Here is a 13088-nt window from a genome sequence, read left to right on the forward strand (position 1 = left end):
CAGATATTACTGGGCAGCTCAACTTAAGAATCTGGTGGATTGGCATATTACGAGGCAACCTAAGCAACAGATACTACACACGCAAGCTTGGCTGGGACAGGTCCCACTATGCAGTTTATTGTGGCAGCCCAAAGGTACATGGCTGGTCAATCCTAACAATATCCTTCCGTCATCTTCCCTCCTTTCTTTGACACTGTGGCATCAATTGAAACCACGGTTAGGAGGAGGACGGGAATATCATGCCAGCACTAGTTTATATACAAATAAGGCATTCCCGCCAGGATATGAAAGTGCAGCATTCCAGGTGTGGAGGCAGAGGGGGATCAAAACCTGGGAACATATTTGGGGACCACAGAAAATGCGGGCATTTCAAGATCTACAACAAGCGTATGATTTACCTTCATCCGCAGCCTATTCCTATGTACAATTAGCCCATTTCGCAAGGGCCAATATGCTTATGATGCCACTTAATATGGGTATGTCTGACTTTGAAAAGATCTATCACAAAGCCAATAATTCTAAACAAGTTCTCTCCATGACCTATTGGCTTTTAGCATCTTAAGTAGAGGTCATTCCTGCTTTTCAGAAGGCCTGGGAAAGAACTATTGTTTGACTGGACATCCACACTCTGGAAGTCTATCTTTCGGAATTTGGGTAGAGGGTACATTGCTTCCTCCCTCATTGAAACACCTACAAATTGGTATATAGGTGGTATGTATGCCCCCTACAATTACATAAATTTGCACACCATGTTTCAGATAAATGTTGGTGGGCGTGTGGGGAGGTTGGTTCCTTTTTACATATCTGGTGGGGGTGCCCCAAAGTGCAGAAGCTGTGGCAGGAGATATTCCAATGGTTGAAAGCAATGATTCCCGGGCTAAGTGTCTTTACTCCAATGACTATTTTACTGGGCATCAAGCTTCCAGGGATCTCAATAGACCAGGATCGTATGGCACATGTTATCCTGACAGCTAGTAGATGCAAACTAGCAAGGGCATGGAAATTATCACTAGTCCCAACAAAAGCAGCCATACAACAAAGAGTGGATAAAATATTTTTATTATCCCATATCACAGCTTATAAGCATAATAGCATGCCTAAATTTGAAAAAACCTGGCAAGCATATCAGTTATGGAAATCTACATAAGTAGCATCTACCACTGCAGTGTAGATCGCCTTTTCTGGTTCTTCCTTGACTTACCTCACTAGAATCAGGCTGTACCATGTTTACAGATGTTAATGACGGCTCCCAAATGGTCGCTTTTGATCACTTAGCTATTCTTGCAATACATAAGAGGCATTATGGGGGAAGGGGTGGGGGGAAGTTTAAAGATATAAATCGCTGTTCAATTTCATTTTCAGAATGTGAATCTAATATTATTCATTCACCATATTGTTCAGGAGATACATTAGTCATGGACACTGCTAAGTTTGTTATATCATCCTGATAATGTCTATATACCTTGTATCTTGGAGTATAATGTATTCTCTCCTGGATTCACTGTTTAATAAAAACCTTTAATTATAAAAAGAAAAAAAGAAATAGCACTTGTGTCATCCACCCGATGGAATAACAGCTTTGGAATATCCCTACAGTCAAGACTAGTCTAGCAGGAGGAGAAGGAAGGTTAAATTATATCTTACCTGATAATTTCTTTCCTGGACACCTGAAGACCAGTCTGGTTCCCACCCACGAAGCACAAGCAAGCACCAAGAAAGAAGAAATCTGTGAGGAAGGTGGTTTACTGTGTAAGTTATCAGGTGATGGTCTGAGGTTGGAAGAACTGAGGTGGAGAAGTCAGAGACAGCAGTGGGAAGTAAAGACTAGGTCAAGGCAGTGGCCATGCTGGCGAGTAAGGGTAGTAGAGCAGAGACAGATCTAATGAAGAATTTAAAGAAAATAGTTTTGAGGCATAAGAGTTAGAGGGGTCATCAATGTAGAGGTTAAAGTCACCAAGGTTAAAGGAAGGGGGAAGACTGATTCATGGCTTTTCTTCATTTGACCAAAGTCAGTGAAAAAGGAGGAGGGAGATTTATCAGGAGATCGATAGATGACAGCTACTTGGAAAAGTATGGAGTGGGCTTCAAAGGAAGAAAAAAAGAATGGGATTGAGGTGGGAGAAAGGACTGAAATCTACAGGAGGGGGAGAGATGCAGCCCAACACCACCAGCAAGGCCTACTGGGCAAGGTGTCTAGAAGAAGAGGTAACCACCATGACAGATAGCAACAACTGAAGCAGTTTCCTCAGGAGAAAGCTAGGTCTCCGTTAAGGTAAAGAGATGAAGAGAACAAGAGTAAAAAGGTCATGAATAAAAGCAAGCTTCTTGGAGAGAGTTCGCATTCCACAGAGAGCATGAGAAAGGAAGAGGAAAAGGGAGGGAGGAGGAGAATAAAGAGAAGATTGGAGGGTGATGGCTAGATAAGGGACAATGGGGTGAAAGTTGCCGTGAAGGGTCAGGATTGGGATTGATATCCCCAACTGAAAGTAGGAGGAGGAGCAGGAGAATACAAAGACAGGCAGAGGTGTGCCAATAGTAACAAGGCTGACATGGTGTCAGGGACAGTGGAAATGGCAAGATGAGGGGAAGAAAACTGAAGTTCAAGAGCAGTGGACAGATGACAATAGCAGATGTGATTGAGAATGTAGGGATAGGGGAGGGTGGACTTGATAGTAGTTGTAGTTTGCAGCAGGGGATAAGATTAGGCAGGATTACAATCAGGAAAAGAAAGTATAATGGAGACACAGGGAATAAGAGGCGGCCTGCAAACATTTCAGAACCTAGAGGGTGGTCTTCTAAATGGAAAATATCAATTATACTTGGAGACTAATTTAGTTTTAATTGAATTATATGTGTTAGCTATTAAAGAAAAGTAGACCCAGGAGTAGGTGGGCCTGAAGTCCCAGAGACATCAGGAGTAAAAGAAAAAACAAGGACTTGATTGCCACTTTTTCCTTGTTCACTCCTGTTAAAAGACAGAATTCACAGCTGCACTTCCACACTTCAGTTGCCTTTCAGCCAGACTACTGAGCACTGTTATGAGCCTGCTTATTTTCAGACTTTGGTCCTGTCCTGGCAAAAGGCCAACCAATAGCTCAGAGAGAAAAATGGGATCTAGAGTTTCCAGTCATAGCCCTAGTACCATTAATTTTGATGTCTTAATGTTTCCAGTAATATGTGGGAGAAATTGCCATGCTGGGTCAGACCAAGGGTCCATCAAACCCAGCATCTTGTTTCCAACAGAGGCCAAGCCAGGCAACAAGAACCTGGCAAGTACCCAAACACCAAGAAGATCCCATGCTACTGATGCCAGTAATAGCAGAGGCCATTCCCTAAGTCAACTTTATTAACAGCAGTTAATGGACTTCTCCTCCAACAACTTATCCAAACCTTTTTTGAACCCAGCTACACTAACTGCACTAACGACATCCTCTGGCAACAAATTCCAGAACTTAATTGTGCACTGAGTGAAAAAGAATTTTCTCTGATTAGTCCTAAATGCGCTACTTGCTAACTTCATGGAGTGCCCCCATGAAGAAGACATTGTATCCCCTTCTGCTCCTGTTAAAATCTTGTGCAGGTTGGCATAGAGCTGTGCTGGAAGCATTGACATACAACGCTATGCTAGAGCAATACATCCTGTTGAGGATCGATGCAATTCACAGCTCAAATAGAGTGCAAAGGTACTTGCGCCAATGTTGATTACTTCAGTGGCACCGTGAACTTATGCGCAGACAGTGCCAATGCATTAAGACTGTGCTTTTTGTGTTCTGGCTATTTCAGCAGCTTCATAGAGTGGTGCCTCCTTTTCAATGCATGATTCTTATTTGACCCGAGGATTCAGCCTGTACTACCGACAAGGAAGAGATACTTTTGAGGAGCTCCTGTTCAACTCAATTCCCAACGAGGCAGATGAGGCTACATTGTGGGAGGACAACCAACTGCAGCTTTTAAGAGACTTATGCAGCTCCTCCATTTTCCAGGCGTTTGATTTTTTTTTTTTTTAATACACAGGGATCTCCATCCATATTTGTAACAACTTGCTGTCTCAGAGCGGACTACAGACAGGCAGTAGCAGAGTTTGTGCCCATCAGATATGGATATTCTCCTGCCACAAACACAGTCCTTGAATCCACTTACAGCAGATTTCTTCTTCCCTGATAAACAGGTCAATACAGTAAAGTGCGGCCGCGGTTACCCCACTCCTAACCCGCTTTCTACTCACTTTCCGGCAGCGTTAGCCCTTCCTGCGATACACAATCTCCTTTAACCGATTCTTACCGCCTCTTTAAATCACCGGGTAAACCCTTCCGCCCGCATGTATATTAGATGTAAACGATCGAATTAGCTATTCCCTCCCATACAGTAACACACACCCCGACTATCACTTTTTTACCCTGCCGTTTTGCCGCGTGTTTAACCTGCTAACTTACCACCTACCCTTACCCCTGCATTAGAGGCAGGGGTAAGGGTAGGCGGCAAACTTTCCCCAGCCCCCGCTCTCCTGCCCTGGCCGCATCAATGGGTGCTGGTCTCCGGGGCAGCCCCAGTCCTGTCCCCCCTCCTCCCGAAGCAACGAAAGCGGAAAAAATCTGAAAAAGCGGGAAAAAAAAAAAGTAGCAACGAAGTGGACGGTTCTCCTACGCTCGGGATTGCCAGTCCTCTCTCCCCTCCTCCCGAAGCAAGGCGCGCAAAGCAGCCTTGCTTCGGGAGGAGGGGAGAGAAGATTGGCAGTGTAAAGCAACGACTTACTTTTTTCGCAGCCATCCTCCGGAGACGGACATCGGCGGACCGCAGCTCCCCTGCCTCCCGGAGGCGAAGATGGGATGCCTGCACGGGCGAAAGTGGCCCCTTTGCGTGCAACTGGGCCGCTCAAGGCGTGACGTCACGACGTCTGGCGTTACGACATGTGACATCATGTCTTGAGCGGCCCAATTGCACGCACAGGGGCCGCTTTCGCCCGTGCAGGCATCCATCTTTGCCGGGAGGCAGGGGAGCCGCGGTCCGTCTCCGCCGATGTCCGTCTCTGGAGGAGGGCTGCGAAAAAAGTCGTTGCTTTACACTGCCAGTCCTCTCTCCCCTCCTCCCGAAGCAAGGCTGCTTTACACGCCTTGCTTCGGGAGGAGGGGAGAGAGGACTGGGAATCCCGAGCGTAGGAGAACCGTCCACTTCCTGGTACCTGTCATTTGAAATGACAGATACCAGCGTGTCCGTGAAGCGTTAGGCCAGCGCACCCAGGATACTGTATAGCGCTCTATACAGTAAAATGGGTTGCGCGGGCCTAACACTTCACGGACGCTTCTTGGATGCGGCTTGCATTTGCAAGCAATTTAAATACAGTATCAAGTGGTAGGTGAGCCGGACTGTGGTGCGGCAACCGCGGGTGCGCCCGGCACTAACGCAGCTCTTCCTACCGCTCCTTACTGTATCGGCCTGATAGGAAGGACAAAATAAATTCTTAAATTTTGTAATACTGAAAAGTGCTATATGGGGGAGCCCGAGACAGCAAGCAACTTTTAAAAGACAAAAGTATTGATTTTTTTAAAAAGCACAGAGAGAGCTGATGCTCAGATGAAAAAAGAAGGCTCACAAGACAATACCTGCACAGGCTCAGTAAAGCTGAGAGGTCAATTTGGTGCCACATCATGATGTCGCCTACATGTCATGACTAATTCAGCCCTGCTTGATAGAAAAGTGTTAATGCACTACAAAGAATAAACTACACAAAAAGATGAATCTTGAGTAGCAAGAAGAAAGCCTTCAGTGATTCACAATACTTTTGAGAAAATGCTACACTTAAGGGGTGATTTTCAAAAGGATTTACACACATAAAGAGTATGTAGTAGCAATTTTCAAAAGCCCATTTACACGTTTAAAGTGCACTTAAAGCTAATTGACAATACAACAGCATATATAGTAAAACTGAGTCCTAGGGGCTCAGATTTTAGAGTCTGTTCTCAGCTTGAAAACCTGGGGCGTAAAACAGCCTTAAAAATGGCTATTACACAAGAAAATGCACTTTGTGTGTATAAATAGGCTTTTGAAAATTGCTGTTTCCCATTAATGCATAAAGGGAGTGAAAAGACAAACCATTAACCATTTAGCAATATTATATTATATATTAAAACACACAAGCTGTAAAAGTAACTTTTTTATGAAAAATATACACCAGGAGTTGTTTTATCGTTCTCCAACTTATCCCTTTGAGACACTGTGCTTCCTCTTATAGGCTCTAAGACAAACCATCTGTCGAGTGATCACTACTACTACTACTTTACATTTCTATAGCGCTGCATGCCATACACAATGCTGTACAAACAACAAAAAAACAAAACAAAAAGACAGCCCCTGCTCAATAGAGCTTACAATCTAATAAGCATACAGGACAAGAGACTTGGGGCATCTCAAATGGTAAGACAATGGCTAAAAAAGATAAAGAAAGTTAATAAAGCTAGAATAGGACAATCAGGTAAAGATTTAAAAAACAGCCTCAAAAAGGTGGGTCTTTAGATGGGATTTAAACAGTGAGAGAGGGACACATGCATTTAAAATTAAGAAGGCAATGCCTGTAGGAAGGTACTTTTACTTCCAAAAGATAAACACTATGCATCTGTAGTTGTGAGATTCCACACAGCTGGCTTCAGTGCCATATCAAAAAAAAAATATATATATATATGCTGCTTCAAACAATTTCAATGGAATTACAAAGTGTAAGCAGATATGAGTTTGTGATTTCACTGGGATCTCAAGATACCCAATTTATGCCATGGACTCCACATTATTCAGAAAAGGCGCGACAAAGAAAATATATAGAAAATCACTGAAAGCTCTAATATAGTAAACAAGATATTTATCCATATCACAGAACCAGTGTTCTGAAATGAATCCCCAATTACCCACAGCTAGAGATCATCATGACACATATAATTAAAGTAATCTACTCAGCTACAGAGACATAGTCATGGAAACAGCAAAGTGTCGCACTGGGACGGAAACAGTAAAGCTTATAATGTACCATTATATTACATCTCTCTCAAGAATCCTGCTTAAAAATGTGAGGTGTGTAGGGCACTTCTCTGCTGGGCAGAGCCAGTAAAAAGGTTACACTAAGTATTATTGATCATTTCTTTAAATTATCTTTGTATATTTGATTCTATCATATATTATATTGTTAAATTGTTTATTGATTTTACTCTATTTGTTGTATAATCCTATTTATTAGTTTTGTAAACCGCTTTGATGTCTCAATGGAACTGCACTCATTCAAGAAAATAAAACTAAAATTAAACATGGGACTATAAACCAGTTTTGTTTAGAACACGCAGGGACTGTGAAATAATGCTGACTCAATTATGTTTCTTACAACCTTTCTGCCAACTAATTCTGCTCTGCTTAACAATGATCTAGATTGTGGGAGAGAAGTGATGGTGGAGGCTGAGGTGGAATGAGGAGGGAAGATAAGTGATGGGAGGCAGGAGTAGAAGTAAGGGTATATGAGTTGGGTTTGCTTGTAGTTTTCAAGAGCTGGTGTTACAGATTTTTTTTCTTTGAAGTGATGACTAATTGAGACAACACATACAGAGCTTATGCAGTACTTATGGGAAATGTTCATAAAAATAATGAACCCTTGAGATTCCAATTTATGAAAGGAAACTAAACAGCAAAATAACTGAAAATTCACTTATCAGTTAAGAAAATTTCTCAGTCACTTCTAGATGAAACAAGTGTTTACTATTCTTGAAAGCTTCTATTTAGCCACTCCCATTATAAACCTAAGTAGGGTGTTGCTAGCCCTTATCAGAATTCCATGCATGCAATGACATCTGTAAAGCATGCATATATCTTTTATTTAGCATGTACAAGGTTAAGTGAGCCAAGCAACAATATTACCAGAGGCTAAATGGAGTTCCTGAAGTCCTCCCTCCAGAAGTCACTTCTCAACAATGTGAGCCATAGTTTGAACTGCACCACAGCTGCAGCCTGGGTGATCCACAAGACCCCACCAATGCTGAATGCCACACAGAGACCTTGCCTAATCAAGAAACTATTAAGGAGAACCAACAGTCACCATGGAAAATCAAAAAGAAATACCGTGTTTCCCCGATAGTAAGACACCCCTGATAGTAAGACGTAGTGGGAATTTTAGGGGGGTCGGCTAATGTAACACATCCCCCGAAAGTAAGACATACCTGTCATTTCAAAAAAAAATTATTTTTAAATACCTGTCGGAGGGCCGCGTGGGTCCAGGCGGCTGGCGGCGGGAGCCGGGTGGTCGCGTGTTAAATCTAGGCCGCGGGCGGGTGGGCGCTTGTTCCAGGCGGCGGCGGCAGGGGGGGGGGGGGGGGCGGGTGGACGCGCGTTAGTTCGAGACGGCCGGCGGGCGGTCGCGTGTTAAATCTAGGCCGGGTCGCACAGGCGCGCATTCATTCACTGCAGGTGGGGGCTGCCGAGGCAGCCCCCACCGGCAGTGAATGAATGCGCGCACAGGCCCACAGCGCCTGTGCGACCCCTGCGATTCGGCGCTGGGGGCTGCCGGTGGGGGCTGCGGCAGTGAATGAATTCATTCATCCAGGCGGAGGAGCCGGCTGCTTTCGCCGCTGCCGGCTGCTTTCGGCTGCCGCTGCCGGCTGCTTTCGGCGCTCAAGGCAGTCACATGCCCCACCGGCAGTGAATGAATGCGCGCCTGTGCGACCCGGCCTAGATTTAACACGCGACCACCCGCCGCCCGCCGGCCGTCTTGAACTAACGCGCGTCCACCCGCCCCCCCCCCCCGCCGCCGCCTGGAACAAGCGCCCACCCGCCCGCGGCCTAGATTTAACACGCGACCACCCGGCTCCCGCCGCCAGCCGCCTGGACCCACACGGCCCTCCGACAGGTATTTAAAAATAATTTTTTTTTGAACACTCAGGTTTTTTTTCCAATATAAGACATACCCTGAAAGTAAGACATAGTGGGACTTTTGGGGGTAAAAAGAAAGTAAGACGCTGTCTTATATTCGGGGAAACACGGTAGGTGAACACTGGCATCTAAGATTACACAATAATTTATAAGTGAAGATTTCACCTACCAATCTTCCTGCCACAGGCCCTCAACTGTTACTTCTTGATATAGTCAACACATACGAACTTAAGAAAATAAGAATTGCCATACTGGGTCAGTCCAAGGGTCCATCAAGCCCAGTACCCTGTTTCCAACAGTGGCAGATCCAAGTCACAAGTACCTGGCAAGTACCCAAACATTAAATACATCTCAAGCTACCAATGCTTAATAGGGATGTGAATCGTGTGCCCGATCGTTTTAACGATCGGGTTCGGCTGGGGGGGGGGGGGGAATCTGATCATTAGAGATGTGAATTGGGATCGGTTCCAATTCACAACACTAATTTGTTTTAGTGAGGCCCGCGCCGATAAAAAAAACCCACCCGACCCTTTAAAATTACCCCCTTAGCCTCCCCCACTCTCCCGACCCCCCCAAAAAATTTTTTTACCCATACCTGGTGGTCCAGGGGGGCTGCGGGAGCGATCTCCCGTTCCCAGGCCATCAGCTGCGCTAAAAAAAAATGGCGCCGATGGCCCTTTGCCCTTATCATGTGACAGGGCAAAGGTAGCGCCGGCGCCATTTTGAATATATTATAAATACGGCCTAAGTGCAGGAGATCGCTCCCAGACCCCCGCTGGACCCCCAGGGACTTTTGGCCAGCTTGGGGGGGCCTCCTGACCCCCACAAGACTTGCCAAAAGTCCAGCGGGGGTCCGGGAGCGACCTCCTGCACTCAGGCCGTATTTATAATATATTCAAAATGGCGCCGGCGCTACCTTTGCCCTCACTATGTCACAGGGGCCGACGAGGGCCATCGGCGCCATTTTTTTTAGCGCAGCTGATGGCCTGGGAACGGGAGATCGCTCCCGCGGCCCCCCTGGGCCACCAGGTATGTGTAAAATGTTTTTTGGGGGGGGGGGTTTAATCGGGCCATCAGCACCATTTATATTAGTGGCAGCCAAAATGGCGCCGATGGCCCGAGAGCAGGAGATCGCGCCGGGACCCCCCCCCACTGGACCACCAGGTAATTTAAAACATTTTGGGGGGGTTCGGGAGGGTGGGGGATTTGTTTTAAAGGGTCGGGGTGGGTTTAGGGGTTGTTTTGGTGTGCCGGTTTTCCCGCCCTCACCCCCTCCCCCGATTTACGATTTTTCATGATAAATCGGGGGAATTTCTATTGTATCTCGACTCTAACGACTTTTGACGATTTAAAAAATATCTGACTTTTTTTAAATCAACAAAAAACGATTCACATCCCTAATGCTTAATAACAGTTTATGGATTTTTCCTCTAGGAACTTATCCAAGCCTTTTTTAAACCCAGTTACACTAACTGCTGTGACCACTTCCTCTGGCAATGAAGTCCACACAGCTATATGGAATAGCATAGTGGAATACATGTTGCTTGGAATTAAGGGAATCATTGAATAAGAACAGGCCTGAACAAGAGTATAGCCTGCCAGAAGCTCTCTGTTATAATCACCCCCCAGCCCAGATGTTTAGGATGAAGCGGGGACAATACTGCCCAGTACTGGAAGTCAAAGATTTGTTGATCAAAAGATACTTGGCATAACTGACTGATACCATAAAGGAGCATAGTAGCCTGCACTTGACTATACCATAGCAAGAGCAGAGATCCTTAAAGTCTGGGTACCTGCCTTTCTCAAAGTATCAACTAGCTTACTAAGAAGGTTCTTTCAAGTTTTGATTTTAGCTGCAAATCCCTCTCTACAGTTCTCAACTGCTGTTCCCCCACCTGTTCATTGTATTTTCCTCTCTTTAGTTATGATGTAAACAGATATGATGTCCCCACTAACATCGGTATAAGAAAGTTTTCAAATAAATAAATACATGTAGGGGGCGTATCATGCATTCCACCAATTTAATTGGCTGAACATCCCTTATAAAGTACTATAATATACATTACTTACAGTTAAGAAGTTATGAATGTCAGATCTTAATTCCTTGTAATTCACTCTGCTTTTTTAAAACCATCTCCCCACAAAACAGTCCCTGGTGGTCTAAAATCGGGTAAGCTTTCACCATTCAATTACTTTCCACGCTCCTACTCTTCCAATAGCTATAAAACACTTGTAAGTAAGACGTTTTAACCTACACAAAAACTCTAAACCTGCAAGTATACAATGTTCTTATTAAATGTTTAATTACCGGTACATTCAAAGCTTCACTTAAAAATGGGTGTTTTGCCCATTCTATGCCTACAGAAAGTCTCTCCTGAATAAAGGCCTAAACACTCAAAGCGATATGCGTGTGCTCATTTTAAAAGGCATTCTGATCCATTGACAGACGGGAAAGAAGACAGGAAGTCGGGGGGAAAAAAAAGTTTAGTATGCCAGCATTTCTACCACAAAAATGTCTATTTTAATTAGAGTTTCAAGGTACACATCACACTACAAACTCCTGAAGTTCACAGGAAGATCAGAGACCCCCCCCCCCCCCCCATGTTTTATGATATGAAATACAGCTCCGGCTGGAAGTGCTGGCAAGGAAATATTAAAAAAAAAAAAAAAAAAAAAAAACCATCGCGAAGCGAAGCGCTTTCAAGGGAATCTGCATTGAGTGACACTGGACAAAGTTTCCCTCTGCACTTTGCTCCAGGAAAGCCGCGGTCTCGCTGGCCCCCCTAATGACATGAAACCCACCAACTGCCCCGCAAGTCGGGCGACCCGGCGCCGGGTTGAGAGGTTCTCTGCCTAGCCGCCGCCCGCAGCGAGTGAGTGAGGAAGAGAGAACGCGGTGAGGAAGAGCGTCCTCCTGGCTTCCCGCCTTTAGCCATCTCCGCAGCTACCCGCCGGGGTAAGAAAAGAAGTCTAGAGGCAGCGGCGACAGAGAAACGCACCTAACGGTTCCTCCGCGCACCCTCCCCCTGACGCGGCCGGAGCTCAGGTGCTGGTGGCTGGGTCCTGCTGCCGCTGGCACTCCGCGGCCAACACCACAAAAATAAAAAGAAACCGCGAAGAGCGTCAACACAGGCAGGCGCCGCCAAAACCCAAATGCCCGGCAGTGACAGCTGCCCCCCGGGCCATCTCACCTGAGAAGAAGCCGCCTTCCGGCTCTGGCTACACTGCAGAGACTGACCGCAGTTGTTTGCTTCCTTCCAACCTCCTCTCTGCATCTCACAGCCGCTCCCCACCAACGGCGACACGCTCACAGAGCTCAATTCCCTCCCCCTCTCCCACCCACCGTCTGGTCGCCATGTTTACTTCGCGACGCCAGACCGAGAAGTTTTACAAACTGAGCATGCGCACTGATGCGCGCGCCTCTGTGGTCAATCAGTAGGGCGCATGGGCGAGGGAAGAGCACCTTGCTTTAGAGCAGCTTTGGGTGGAATGAGGGGAAGTGATGAAGTGGGAGAACTGGGATGTAGTTAGCACTTTAATAGGTTATTTAGTAGTTCTTTCGCCTTGCATACAGAGAACCATTTGACCCAGATAATGTTTATGAAACCTGTTCTTGAAAATCTCTCGTGGAAAAATTTTCTCTCTTACTGCACAAGGACAGTTGTGCTCCAGTGATTGACTATACTAAAAAATACATACAGGTCAATACAGTAAAGTGCGGCCACGGTTACCCTGCTCCTAACCCGCTTTCTACCGACATTTTGACCACGTTAGCCCTTCCTGCGATACACAATCCCCTTTAACCTACTCTTACCGCGTCCTTAAATCACCGGGTAACCCCTTCCGGCCGCGGCATGTATATTACATGTAAACGATCAAATTAGCTATTCCCTCCCATACAGTAATGCGCGCCCCGACTATCGCTTTTATACCCTGCCGTTTTGCCACGCGTTTAACCTGCTAACTTACCACCTACCCTTACCCCTGCTTTAGAGGCAGGGGTTAGGGTAGGCGGCAAACTTTCCCCCAGCCCCCACTCACCTGCCCTGGCCGCGTCCATGGGTGCTGGTCTCCGGGGCAGCCCCAGTCCTCTCCCCTCCTCCCGAAGCAACGAAAGCGGAAAAAAAAAGTTGCAAGAGAGAGAGAGGGGAGAGAGGACGGGCAATCCTACGCTCGAGATTGCCAGTCCT

The 13088-nt window shown here is 46.0% G+C and overlaps 1 protein-coding gene across 1 annotated transcript in view; it reads right to left on the reverse strand.

The window, feature by feature from the left end:
- Nucleotides 1–12261, reverse strand: part of FNDC3A (fibronectin type III domain containing 3A) — a 1040529-nt gene extending 1028268 nt beyond the window's left edge. The window contains 1 exon segment of the mRNA XM_029602861.1: nucleotides 12090–12261. The gene's annotated coding sequence lies outside the window, so the exon portion shown is untranslated.
- Nucleotides 12262–13088: the final 827 nt, after the last annotated feature.

This window comes from Rhinatrema bivittatum, chromosome 5 (genome assembly GCF_901001135.1).
Source record: "Rhinatrema bivittatum chromosome 5, aRhiBiv1.1, whole genome shotgun sequence".
Lineage (NCBI taxonomy): Eukaryota > Metazoa > Chordata > Amphibia > Gymnophiona > Rhinatrematidae > Rhinatrema > Rhinatrema bivittatum.